This window comes from Diadema antillarum, unplaced genomic scaffold (genome assembly GCF_040938485.1).
Source record: "Diadema antillarum isolate AM-2024a unplaced genomic scaffold, OU_Dant_1.0 scf00000014, whole genome shotgun sequence".
Lineage (NCBI taxonomy): Eukaryota > Metazoa > Echinodermata > Echinoidea > Diadematoida > Diadematidae > Diadema > Diadema antillarum.
In genome coordinates this window covers 7072342-7086018 of record NW_027270903.1, presented here as the reverse complement: position 1 = coordinate 7086018, position 13677 = coordinate 7072342, and positions in this window count along the sequence as shown.

Genomic DNA, 13677 nt, shown 5'->3' with positions numbered 1-13677 from the left:
AAAGTAATTTGGGTTCAGGAATAAATTAGACCAAGTTAGTAGTACACATTGATGATTTCGATTTTTTTTTTCGCTTAGCTTTTACATACACACACCAATATCAGGTACACGCATACATTCACACCCGTTCTCATATCATACTCTCGCCTGTAACTATAGTATTTTGAAGAGTTTGTTCGCAAAAACCGATAAGTCCATTTTTGAAGATTTTGAAGTACGGTTTCTGTCAGAAAGTATAAAGTAATACCTTTTAAATGATATAATATTGGTCACTAAAAGGTACATTTTTGAAGTTATGGTCAAAAGAAGCAAATATTTTCTTATTATTCTTTGTATTTTATTGACCTTTAATCGCAAATATCTCCATTTGGCAAATATGGACTTATCGGTTTTTGCAAACAAACTCTTCATATATTGGTCACTACATATAAAGGTACATTTTTGAAGTTATGGTCAAAAGAAGCAAAAATGTTCTCATTATTCTCTTTATTTTTCTTGACCTTTAATCGCAAATATCTCCATTTGGCAAATATGGACTTATCTGTTTTTGCAAACAAACTCTTCATATATTGGTCACTACATATAAAGGTACATTTTTGAAGTTATGGTCAAAAGAAGCAAAAATGTTCTCATTATTCTCGTTATTTTTCTTGACCTTTAATCGCAAAAATCTCCATTTGGCAAATATGGACTTATCGGTTTTTGCAAACAAAGTCTTTATATATTGGTCACTACAAAGGTACATTTTAAAGTTATGGTCAAAAGAAGCAATGTTCTCAATATTCTCGTTATCTTTCTTGACCTTTAATCACAAATATCTCCATTTGGCAAATATGGACTTATCGGTTTTTGCAAACAAACTCTTCATATATTGGTCACTACATATATAGGTACATTTTTGAAGTTATGGTCAAAAGAAGCAAAAATGTTCTCATTATTCTCTTTATTTTTCTTGACCTTTACTCGCAAATATCTCCATTTGGCAAATATGGACTTATCGGTTTTTGCGAACAAACTCTTCATTCATTTCTTTCCTTCTCATTTTTTCTCTCTCTCTTCTACTCCATGCTACACAATAAAAGATGAATTGGCTGCATTCATGACACGCTTGTGATGTTTATATTCGCATTGAATTCGCAGAAAAATACCCGTAGGTCAAGAAATCATCTCCTATACTGACGGTTGCTATATGTTTATGACGTCATAACTAGAAGACGGCGGGGGAGGGGGGCGTATTTCATGGAGCATTTTTTTTTCTGACAAATTTGCTCTTAGCCAATCAGATGCAAGGATGTCAGATTACAGAATGTAGCTTATAACAGTTTGTCAGAAAAAAAAAATCTGACAACATCAATGAAATGCCTCTCCTGTATAGGCCTAACTGCTATACAAAATGTGCACCTTGTCCTTATTGCAACAGTGCTTATTGCAACCCATTTTTTTTTTCTTTTTGCGAAACGCAAACATCATTACACTAATGAAAGTTAAAATGTGGGTTGTGTCGTCGTTCATGCTAACGACAAGATAATCATAATGTCACGAAAATACTAGCTGAAAAATATTTAAATGTATCCAACGTGCAATGAAGTGTGCAATATTATGCAAGACAAGTGCGAATTAACCTGTTCCAATGCAGGAACCTGGTAGCCTGTGCATTAAGTCTACTCTCTTAATTTCTAGGATTTATTTTTAAGTCCTAAGGATTTATTTCTTTAAGTCCTAGCGGACTGTAAATACAGACAAAACCTTAGGACTTAAAAGTAAGTCTTAGCTAGGATTTAAAAATTTAAGTCTATGTTCGACTTAAATTTCAAGTCTATAGGATTTATTTTTTAAGTCTTATTAGATTACATTTAAATCTTTCTTAGACTTGTTTTTAGAATAAATCCAGCTTGGATTTAAACGACGAAAGACTTATTTTAAGCGACGAAAGACTTATTTTAAGCCTTCCTTGGATTTATTTCAAATAAATCCATCATGGATTTAAACTCAGACTACTGAAAATGACAGCCAATTGATGCACTTTCTTCACATGTAAAGGTCTATTTATTTTAACAAAATCAAACTGATGCATTTTTCACAAACATCGATAAGTTACAAAATATACAGATGATTGTCATACACATGTAGGCTCCAGAAAAAATGAAATACGACATGATGAAAACAGAGCATATTTTGCAATAGTCTCAGATGGTCACATCTTCACATTCATGTTACTGATGCTTCTTTCACTGTGTTCTGTAAACAAGTTACTAGACGACTGGAACCTTCATTGCCAAATAGATTACCTTTTTTCACTTTTTTTTTAAATCTTGCAAGATGACTCCATACGACTCGATTCACTTTCATTTTATGTATTTCTTTCCCTGGTGAGCATCGTTAAGTCTTAAGATGGAAACTATGAACAAATATAAGATTATATATGAATTCTAATAACTTAAATTTTAGAAATGATGCTGTGTAATAAACAATACAGCCTCCATTAAGTTGACGTTTAGATTTACACGCTTTGTACGTCCCATGCATGCAATTTAAAGAATTATTTGATTTTTTGGAATGATGCATAGTATAAATTTAATCAAGAGGGAAGTAAAGGCCAAAATTAGTGTAATCAAATTAGAAAAGAGAAGAAATTTCCCTACACAGAATGGTGTAAAGACTATGAAAATCAGCTACGAAATAAGGAAGATATGCCTCTTTTCAATTTCACACATTTCCAGAAAACAGATCTTGTCCAGTCTTTATGAACGTCCAAATGAGGGAATTGATGTCATTCCTTCAAAATATTTTTACACTTTTCACCTGCATGTATTTGCATATTCATACGGACTAGTCAAGAAATGTTTTCTGAAAACGTGTTACATTTCCTTATTTCTTACCAGACTTCCCTAATTTTTCCACTATTCCGTAGGGAAAATTTACAATTGAATCCAAACTGTATTACATACAACAGTAGGGAGCAAGATCTATGTAAACTCTGAAGTAAATTCACCTTAAAACATTAAGAAGCTCAAATAACAATTAAATTCTAAAATTACTTCTAAAATTCCTTGAATATCGATTGTCTGAAATGGATTTACATAAGTACATTTCCATACTGCATTTTGGTAGACAAAATGTTTGACAAAAGAATATACAAATTCCTGCTTAATCTATTGATATTTAAGAATCCATCTCAACTGATGACAGGGAACCATCTCAAGAGACTGTTCAAGTGAGATGGACCACTAGTTTCTTAATTACTTTGATGTCATATCTCGTAACAAAGCACTATGTTGAAGTGATGCAATCTGAATTTTTAACTAGAATTATCACTCATTGTGATTAATATACCCCCACCCACAATTGAGGGAATTAGCTCAACCAGGATTATTTTTTTCTTACTTTTTAATAAAGAAAAAAATTACCATGGCAATGCACTGTTCCACCTCTCAAATCAAGTGCTCAAAAACTGAGTGAGCAAGATAAATAAACTGACGATTTCTATGGTTTTTACTGAAAATTGTGTAACCATGGCAACACAATGTTGGACATTAAGAAAAAAATGAAGTTTGCACAACTATAGGCCCTATATCATAGCCGTCATATGTGCCAAATTTCAAGCTAAATGCTAAAAGGGTGAGGGGTTTAGTTGAATTCACATTAGTGTATCATTTTCATGCAAAATATACTGTTACCATGGCAACACATTTTCCACACTGACAAAAGATTTTTTGCACATCTAGGTAATGTAGAGGTAGCATGTGCCAAATTTGAAGCCAAAATGCTCTAAACAGAGACAGGAGAATCGAAATGTTTGTATGATTTTCATTGAAAATGCACCGTTACCATGGCAACACATTGTTTAACAATGATGAAATATGAAGTTTGCATATTTCTGAACTACAATGGTTGCATGTGCCAAATTTCAAGCCAAATGCTGAAAGACTGAGGGAGTTACCTGAATCCAAAATGTTTTTGTATGATTTTCATTCAAACTATGTTGTTACCATGGCAACACAATGATCAACAATGACGAAAGGTTAAGTTTGCACATGTACGTACCATAGTGGTCAGGTGTGCCAAATTTCAAGCTAAATGCTCAAAGACTGAGGTTGTTACATGAATCCACAATATCTTTGTATGCATTTTAGTGAAAAGATGCAGTTACCATGGCAATGCATTGTTCACCATTGATGAAAGATTAAGTTTGCACATCTATATGCTAAAGTTGTTGCATGTGCCAAATGTCAAGCCAATTACTCAAAGAGTGAGGGAGTTAACTGAATCCACAATATTTTTTGTATGATTTTCATTCAAAATATGCCGTAACCATGGCAACACATTGATCGACACTTACGAAAGAATACGTTTACACATCTACATACCACAGTGGTCTTTTGTGCCAAATTTCTAGCTAAATGCTCGAAGACTAAAGGAAGTTAGCTGAATCCACAATATTTTTGTATGTTTTTTGGTTTAAAAAAAAGCTGTTACCATGGCAACGCATTGCTCACCACATTGTTTCCATATCTATATACCATAGTGGTCATGTGTGCCAAATTTCAAGTCAAATGCTCTAAATTTGTTTAAGGTGCCCATCTGCACTGAATCTATCCTTCCTCGTGGGTTCAAGCACATACTTTGGCTGGAAAACCAAAGTTTATTTCTTTATAAATAGAGAGTTTCATATTAAAGTGTTTAGCCACAACGTCATAATGAAAATAGCAACAAATCAGCGCTCAATAAATGTGAAGGACAATGGCTCAACAACACTGTGGGAGTGATGAAAATTAGGTAATCGTTGAATAATTACAAAAGTGTTCAGGGGAACTTAAACTTTCTTCTTTCAATTTAAATCAATGCGGATCTGGCATTACTTTTTTTTTTCATCATCAACCAGACATAATATACAGAAAACAAGCCAAAGATGAACAATAAATAAATTGAAACTGGACATGTATAAAAACTTGAAATATTGTTGAAATGTTCACGTAGCAATGCAAATGCAAAAGTGAGGCACACACATACATGATAGCACCTCTAAAGGAAACATTGCGGCATTAACTTTCCTTATTGTGTTATTTTCATTTAAAAATGCACACAAAAAAAAAATTACAAGGAAACTTTACTACAACCAGGGCAAGTCAGATATGCTTCTTGTGTGCATGGGTTTGTGGCACAATGTCGGAAAATCTTACTAGCATCATACACTGACGTGTTCTTGAAGTTCGTGGCTAATGCCCAGAACGAAGCCCTCACTTGGGATTGTAGCAGTGACATGAATATGCCGCCACAAAATCAAAGAATGCTTCAAGCACCCAAGCATATTTGACGATGAAGACACAGTGGGCTTTAAAGAGTCTGTCAAATTCTTGCTTCCGGTCATCTCCAGCCTGGACTTAGTATGGTCTTGTCCAGGATGAGAAAATACTTGATGTACATCTAGTCACTCCCTTATCTGACTAAGCAGGGCTGGCTGAAGGTGGCATCTTTAGCATCACTGAACTTCGCGCTTCTCGCTCGTGATGTATACGTTTCGCGCAGATCAACTTGGCGTTTCCCGTTTGCTAGGGCTTTCAGGTGGGAGAATCTCCAGATCAGAAGATGCTTGGGGCTGGGGTTGGAGTCTCTGCATCAGCAATGCCATGAACATTGGTTCCTACCTGAAAAGAGATTAAACATGTATAGCACTACTGATATTTTGAACTAAATTTCACTTGAATCGTTTGAGCAAATGACAAAGGCTACAATTATTATCAATAAACTTTGCTTAACATAGAGGGAAGTTAAGTTCTCAGTGAGAGGGCACTCTGGAGGGAAAAAATATTAAAATATAATTTTACATATTGATCTTAAATACAATGTACTAATAACATATTCATCACATAACTTTTAGTTTGTGATGTACAAGTAAATATTTCTGATATATTTCGGAACATATTATTTTAAAACATTTTGTCTCATCTGGTAAACCTCAAAGCCTTGAAAAAAATTCCCAGAAATCAGATTACTTTTTGCCATCATCGGGGTGGGGCCTACTTGATATTTACATGTTCCAGACTCATAAGATATTTGATGTACATATTATTACAAATCAATAGAAGTCAGCATGCATTTTTAATCCGTAATTTAATGAATTTAAAAGAAAACTGTCAAAACACGGTAGATACCCCTACACAATACTCACTGCTGAATGTTCTAAAGTTTGTTTGAGAAGAATCGCTTCAAAAACACTGATATATCAGAGAAGAAAACTTTGCATTTCTCACGACAGCATGAGAAATTCAGATTTTTAAATTCCACCTGTTACTGAGTACATGCAGATTCTACACGAGTCTTGCTTTGTAAGATACGAAGCTCAAATATTCTTCTCTAAACATGAGCTGGTACTTAAAAGCCCAATGAAACATGCATATTGATAATTCTCAAAATTGGAAGCTCAATGATTTGATCATAAACTGATTTCAAGTCTATAAACATTAAGCATATACTGTACTTACAGGCACATAGTCATTCTGCACCAGGTACTACTGGGCATCCCTCGGGAGCATGAGAGGTCCTCTCCCTTTCTTCTACATGGGGATGTTGGGTCTGTGAAGCATCGCTGCAAGTAGTGACATTCCACAAAATTCCTATAGAATGGAACACAACACAATTTTTTTTTCAACTTTAAGTATTTCACCCATTCTCTTTAACATATTAGATATGACGTATTGTATCAGCTCTGACAATCCCTAACATTCAGTTTTCGACTTATTATCAATATCAGTCTATGAAGAGCAAACTCGTACACATTCACTTTCCTGAAAGGTGTAATAGCAATGAAGCATAAACAAATGAGTAAGTTTTACTCTTACACTTTGGACAGAAATTGTTCCAGTAATTATAATCAATGCCACAAGATCTATGAGGATTGGCGGAAGGACTTACTGTCTCCATCCATGTCTTCACATCTTCTTACGATGTCTTGCAACTAAGGGTGGTTTCGCTTGGCAAGTGCAAGATTCTATTGACGTAAAATGGCCCCCATCTGTTCACCATCTCCTGCACTTTTCTCGGTACAACTGGGCAAAGTCCGTATTGATCTGAAAATAAACACAAAAACTGTGAAATATCAGTGATAAGGAAGTGGAAAATGAAAAACAGAAATGCTTGACCAAAAAAAAAAGAAGGAAGAAAACAAATATGCTTCGGGGGTATAAACGGTCGCCATAGCCACATTTCTAGATTTTTATGCAATTAATTATTTCTTATTGGTCTCGAGGGTTGTATTTCATGCTGGAGGAAAAAATGAGACCGATATCTCTGATTTTTGTTTCAGATGTTATCATTAAAATCAATTTTTAGAAATACCAGGGATGTCTTGCATATCTAAACACCAAGAAGGGATAGTCCTGACAGAGTACTCCTTGGAGTACAAATTATACAAATAACAGGTAATTTGCATTCCCGTTATCTTCAAAAATATTAAAAGTAAAAAATAAAAAAAGGCCTCATATATTGTAAAACTTCACTACATTCTCTCACTGGTGTATGTGATGCTTAATGCATACATCTCAGCCAGAAGTGTAGATCTGTAGAATTTTTAAGTCTAGATCCTTCTACTCAAACACAGATCACCACATTGATTATGCTACAAAGAGAAAGACTGGAGTAGAATACCTTTATCCATGTGCGAAATCTTGTTCCATTGCACGAATTAATCCCATACATTATTTGTTTCATACAACGCCTTCAACAATAACACTAACAGACTTACTAGTTCAAGAAAGAGTCTTGAATTCAGTGCAGAAATGGCAACCATAAGGCCTAGGTGTCCAGGCCTACTACTGAGTGGTAGTAATAATAGTAGAAGTATTTTCATGGAATGCAAATCAGTAGCACATTCACATTACATACACATGTACGCAGCCGAGTGCAAGTAGCATTGAAGTTGATTATTCCAGTAAAATGAGTGACATGATGCACGCTTGATAGTAAGAGTGTTGAGTGCACACGCCAAAGGTAATTGTTTATTGTGACATCAGACTCAGTAGACCTAGTCATGCAATGGAACAGAAACTGTTTATTAATTGTAGACCCCCTATTTTAATATGGGAGTCAATAGAAATTGGTGATGTCAGCCAATATGGCCCATGCGATAGAAGTTTTTACAGTTCAGAGCTTGACGCCACTGCACTGGCATTGCAACATTGGCGCCCTAAACCCTGGGGCGCTCATCACACAGGGGGCTTCGTGTTTGGGCTGGTCGCAGTTCTATTGTAGCGCCCATAGGGTCTACGTACTATTGGTGGCCTAAACCAGGGAGCACCTCCCTGCCTATAAACACAACGTTAAAAATAAAACCCATCTAACAGCATATGCCCTACATTTTATCACAGCATAGTGGGGCATGATAAGGCCTAGAACTGTGCCTTTCTACGTAGAAATTGACAAATTAAACCTTACAAGAGCAGAGACTCCAACCCAAAGCACCTTCTGATCTGGAGATTCTCCCGCCTGAAACCTCTAGCAAACGGGAGACTCCAACTTGATGTGTGCAAAACGCGAAGTTCCTAGGGTTCTAGATGCTCTCTGGTGCTATCTAAGGCTTATTTTTTTCAACATACGATAGAAATAAGTAAGAAATTCTTTCCAACGGGAGACAAAGAGCCAGGGCGGGAGAAATTAAATCTCAAGCGGGAGAACGGGAGATTTTGCAAAAATGGGTTTTGGGCGGGAGATCTCCCGTCGAAAATGGGAGAGTTGGAGTCTCTGCAAGAGTGTAGGAAGGGGTGAACTGACACTAACTTGTTACTGTTACTCAGTGTTAGACGACAGTTAACCGTTAGGCCTACGCTACAGTAGCCTGTTATGCCCATAGCTTTACCTTTCAGTCAAGACACCAACATCGTAAATCATTAGGTAGAATGGGCGCTTTATAAGAGTCCCTGTATTATTACACTCGTACTTGCAGTTTCACCGAAATAGAGCCCCCACAATACTAGTATAACGTTAGCCTACATGTAACTTGTTACAATGTTTGGATAGACACATTAGCCATGAACAGCTAACGTTAGCACTGGCGCTTCAGGGATGGACAGCGCACAGCGGCAAGGCTCAAACTCGCCAAAAATGTAGGGCGGTTAGTGCACATCTTAACATCTTTTATCCATGGTTACTGAGTCCCAGAGTTATCAAACACATTCTTAAGCATTCATACAGTAATATGCTCACCTTTAAGCAACTTGGTCAAGCTTCCGTCAGATCATGCCCTCAAAAAACTCCGGCCTGCATGACTTCTGCCTTCAAGACCAATTCAACTGTTCGAGTCAATAGCGTTTGTTTGCAAATGGTCGATGGTGTAGGTAGGTACGTACAAGTACAATGTACATATTGTGCACTGAATGTGTGTGTATGACTACGCTATCTAGCATCGCATGAAGCAAAGTGACGGCCAGCGCCAATTCCGGTTTTAGGCGGTTCAAGATAGCGCATGACGTCATTTACAAGTCATCTGATTGGCTGAAAGTTTAAGTCCTTGTTAGATTTAGATTGCGAACAGCTTCGACACTCAACTTTTAATCGAAGCCACCTAAAATAAGTCTTAAAGACTTAAAATATTTTAAGTCGTAAGAAAGATTTAAAATTTAAGTCCTAGAAATTAAGAGAGTATGGAGATTTCAGAATTCAGTATTATGGAACAGGTTAAAAACCGCAAATAGCGTTGTACACATTGTCTATGAGAGTCCCTGTAACAGAAATACTGTGGAGAAAACAAATAACTTCACTCCAATTAAGCCCTTATCTATACAACTTCTAAGTGTTGTGACGTTTGTATCATAAATCATAATTTATTATTGCCTTGTATGGTATGTTTTGTACACAGATACTCTCTGCTGAAAATGAAAATGAATGGAATGAACTGGAAAATGAAATGAAAAAAGTTCAAAAATGCATTCAAAGATTGTACATACTCTGTGATCCACATTGAAACGGCTGTAAATAATTTTAGTTTTTAATAACGCTTAATCAAGTCCACACCAACTGGTGTTATTTTATCTAGTATATAATAAAATTTTATCTATCATAATGCATAATCAAATCTAATGTTTATATTCGATGCGCCTAATATATCTAAGAATGGAAATTGCATTTTGCTTAAACAGGAAAAAATGTAACGTATGGACGAAATGCCCTTCATCGACGTAAATATACACCGATCATTCCGTGTTCTAGCAGTAGCCGTGATACATGGGCATTAATCGGTTTGGATTCGAACTAACCAACGATCTCCTCCATCGGACAGCGCAACTTACGTTGTGTAGCGCCATCTCGTGTTACTTACGCGCACGGTCCAACAAATTCACTGACGCCATTACAGTTGTAAATCTATCAGCCAAGTCTACTAACGCCTCGGCACAATCGGCGGATAATACCGCCATTTGAAGCCCATTCATCCCCGCTTTGGTTGCTTTACAAAATCACATTGATTATTATCTTATCCCAACAATGTTATCATTAGTCAGCTGCTTTGCATATCTAGTTATAATTGTTTTAACCCTATCTTCGTCTTTGGACTGAAAGCCATGTTTATCGATACGCCCGGGGAGGTGGGATGGGGCAGTAAAAAGCTGTTGTACCCGGCAAAAACAAACAAACAAACAAACAAACAAACAAACAAACAAACAAACAAACAAACAAAAAACAACCACAACCACAAAAACTTACAACAACAATTTACAACAACAACTTACGACAACAAAAAGCAATTGTTGTTGAAGGCCAGACTGAGTACAAAGCATGAGAACATGTCTGGGCCTATGGCCTATTGTACATTATTAAAAAAAAAAAAAAAACAAGCGAAAAAAAAAATGCGCCTGATGCATTATTCAATCACTTGAAGAGTTTGTTCGCAAAATCCGATAAGTACATTTTTGAAGATTTTGAAGTACGGTGTCTGTCATAAAGTACAAAATAATACCTTCTAAATGATAATAAATGATAAATAAATTGGTCACTACAATTATTATAAAGGTACATTTTTGAAGTTATGGTCAGAAGAAGAAAACATTCTTGTTATTCTCTTTATTTTTCTTGACCTTTAATCGCAAATATCTCCATGTAGCAAATATGGACATACCGGTTTTTGCGAACAAATACTGTACCTTTGGTTCTTCCACGAAAATAGATAAGTATTATGGCCTATTGCACTAAAGAATGATGGGACATGAACTCTATAATTATTATAATATTGTTTCAGCCACTCAACACAACTTCATTTTATTGTCCTATCATCGCCTAAATCTTATGTAACTTGTTTTAATTCTTCAACTGATTAGGACTTTATTGACAATATACGATGACTGTATACCTGCCCCCTTGGAAGGCATATTACTCATGGCTGCCATGGCGGAACCGGTGTATAGGCGTACTTTTTTTTTCACCATACAAAGAAATACATAGGGTGTCACCACTTTGGGCCCCTAATTTTTTTCTTTTTTTTTAATGAAATGAAATGAAAAGAAAGTGCGTATACAAGTGGCACTACAAAGGAATAGATAGAGAACTTGAAGTGAGCGTGGTAATTAAAGGCTTTGCTTTTTGTGCTGAAGACTTTTTGTTTGTTTGTTTGTTTGTTTGTTTGTTGTTTTTTGTTTGTTCGTTGCGGAATAATAACGCGAAACGTCGAGGGAAGGGGGGGGGGGGGGGGGGCAAAATGGCGCCTCCCCCCCCCCCCCCCCGTGGGAATATAGGGTTAGATGACAATAGTTTCTGTTTTAATTCACTCAGCGGTTTATTCCATTCAATCAGTAATCTATCCTATCAGAGAGCTTTCACAACTTTCCCGTGTCCTTCACGCTATGATACACATGCATAAAAGCGACTGAACATTATTAAACACTGCATTTACAGAACAAAGATGGCTTAGACATAAACTGGACTTCTGCTTATTTGGCTTTTCATGATGGAAACAACCACAGTAAAATTATGGCAATACACAACTGCAGAGTTATACATAAGGTTCTGTATTCAACTGAATACTTGCCAAGTATAGATTGAATTATTTGACTACTATTTTATAAGGCACCGGCGTATATAGCCAACAGGTGGGGTGGGGCCCCATGGGGCGCTATGGGGGCACTTGCCCTCCTCCCCCCCTCCCCAAAAAAAACAACAAAAGAAAACAAACAAACAAAACAAACAAACAAACAAACAAACAAACAAACAAACCAAAAAGCAAATTGGACCGAGGATTGGAAGGCAGGGGGATGGAAAATTGCGTGTATACTGTGGTAAGCATGTGCATGAAGCCTCTCACTTTCAACATTTTTATCAAGATTATAATTTTTCAATATTTCACTCAAAGTGTGCACCAGATCAAATTCCAATTCTAAAATAGCAAAATCTCTCCCTCGAAAGGGGGCATCGTCCCATTCCCACACTCTCCCTCGCCACACTTCGGCTCTTTTCCTGGCACATTATATTGACAGATTCCAAAATGTTTTATTTAAGATTGCATCATATCCATGACTTCAATTCTATTGAATGTAAAAGTTTCCTAATCCTCGTTTCGGTCGCTGTCGGTTCTATCTATTGATTTAGACTCTGTGAGCACTTTGGTAATTATTTTCCAAATGATTCCACAAAATTCTATGTCAATCGTAATATGCAAACGTTCCGTTCGGGAAGGAGCCACCTCTTAATTCCCACACCGTACCCATTCCCCTGACAACTTCCATGCACGTATCATTAATTTTAGTACGCCTACACGGTGATGTCGCACACTCGGAACGAGATATCACAATTAAGTCATTCAGTTATCTGTGAATATTTCTTTTTCTTAATCTTTTTTTCTAGAAAAAAAAATCCAACATCTCACCAAGAGTGTACACCAGATCGCTGAATTTCAGGTCTAAAAGGGCAAAGCCTGCCACACCCTCGCACAGATAATTTTCAACTCCAAGTTCCCCTCCTCCCATCGTGAAAACGGATCGACTCCCCTGCCCCTTCCATTCCCTTCACCCTCTCGGTCACTCCGCTCTCTTGCATAGACTTTTCTTTAATGTATTGGCCCACCCCCATCGATTAAACTGAACGATGCCCTTGGGGATGATTGTCTTAATTGATTTAAGTCAAGAAGATTTAGAAAGGCAGTAGGTGTAAGGAAATATCTATAGTACATTATTACAAAAAAAAATGAATATCCATATTACTATTATATTGATTTCATTTTTGCAATATGCATGTCGAGGCTTTGTATTTAAAAGTGAGGGTGACAAAATCTTCGTTAAAAAGAAAATGAAAGAAAAACAAAACAGCAAAATAAAAAAGTCTTTATACATGTATTGTGTAAAAAAAAAAAACCAAAGAGTCTTCACATTTTTTGCTGCCACTTCCCTCCCGCATCTTATATTTTCATGCAAAAAAAAAAAAAATTGTCGGGGATGCAAACATTCATTGTTTTCTGAAAGAAAAGGGGCAGCCCCCGACCAAGCTCCCCACTATAAAGCTCCCCACTGCTTCTCTCTCGCCCCCCCCCCCCCCCCCAACTGTTGCGCCAGCCCGGTTATGGGCTTGCAATCGTTATAGTACTTGCATGTGATGGTGACTATCATCAATCACCCCCCCCCCCCCCTCCCCCCCCCCCCCCCCACTCCTCGGTACGGATTTACGCCGGTGCATTATACATGTAGACTATGGCCACACTTTGAA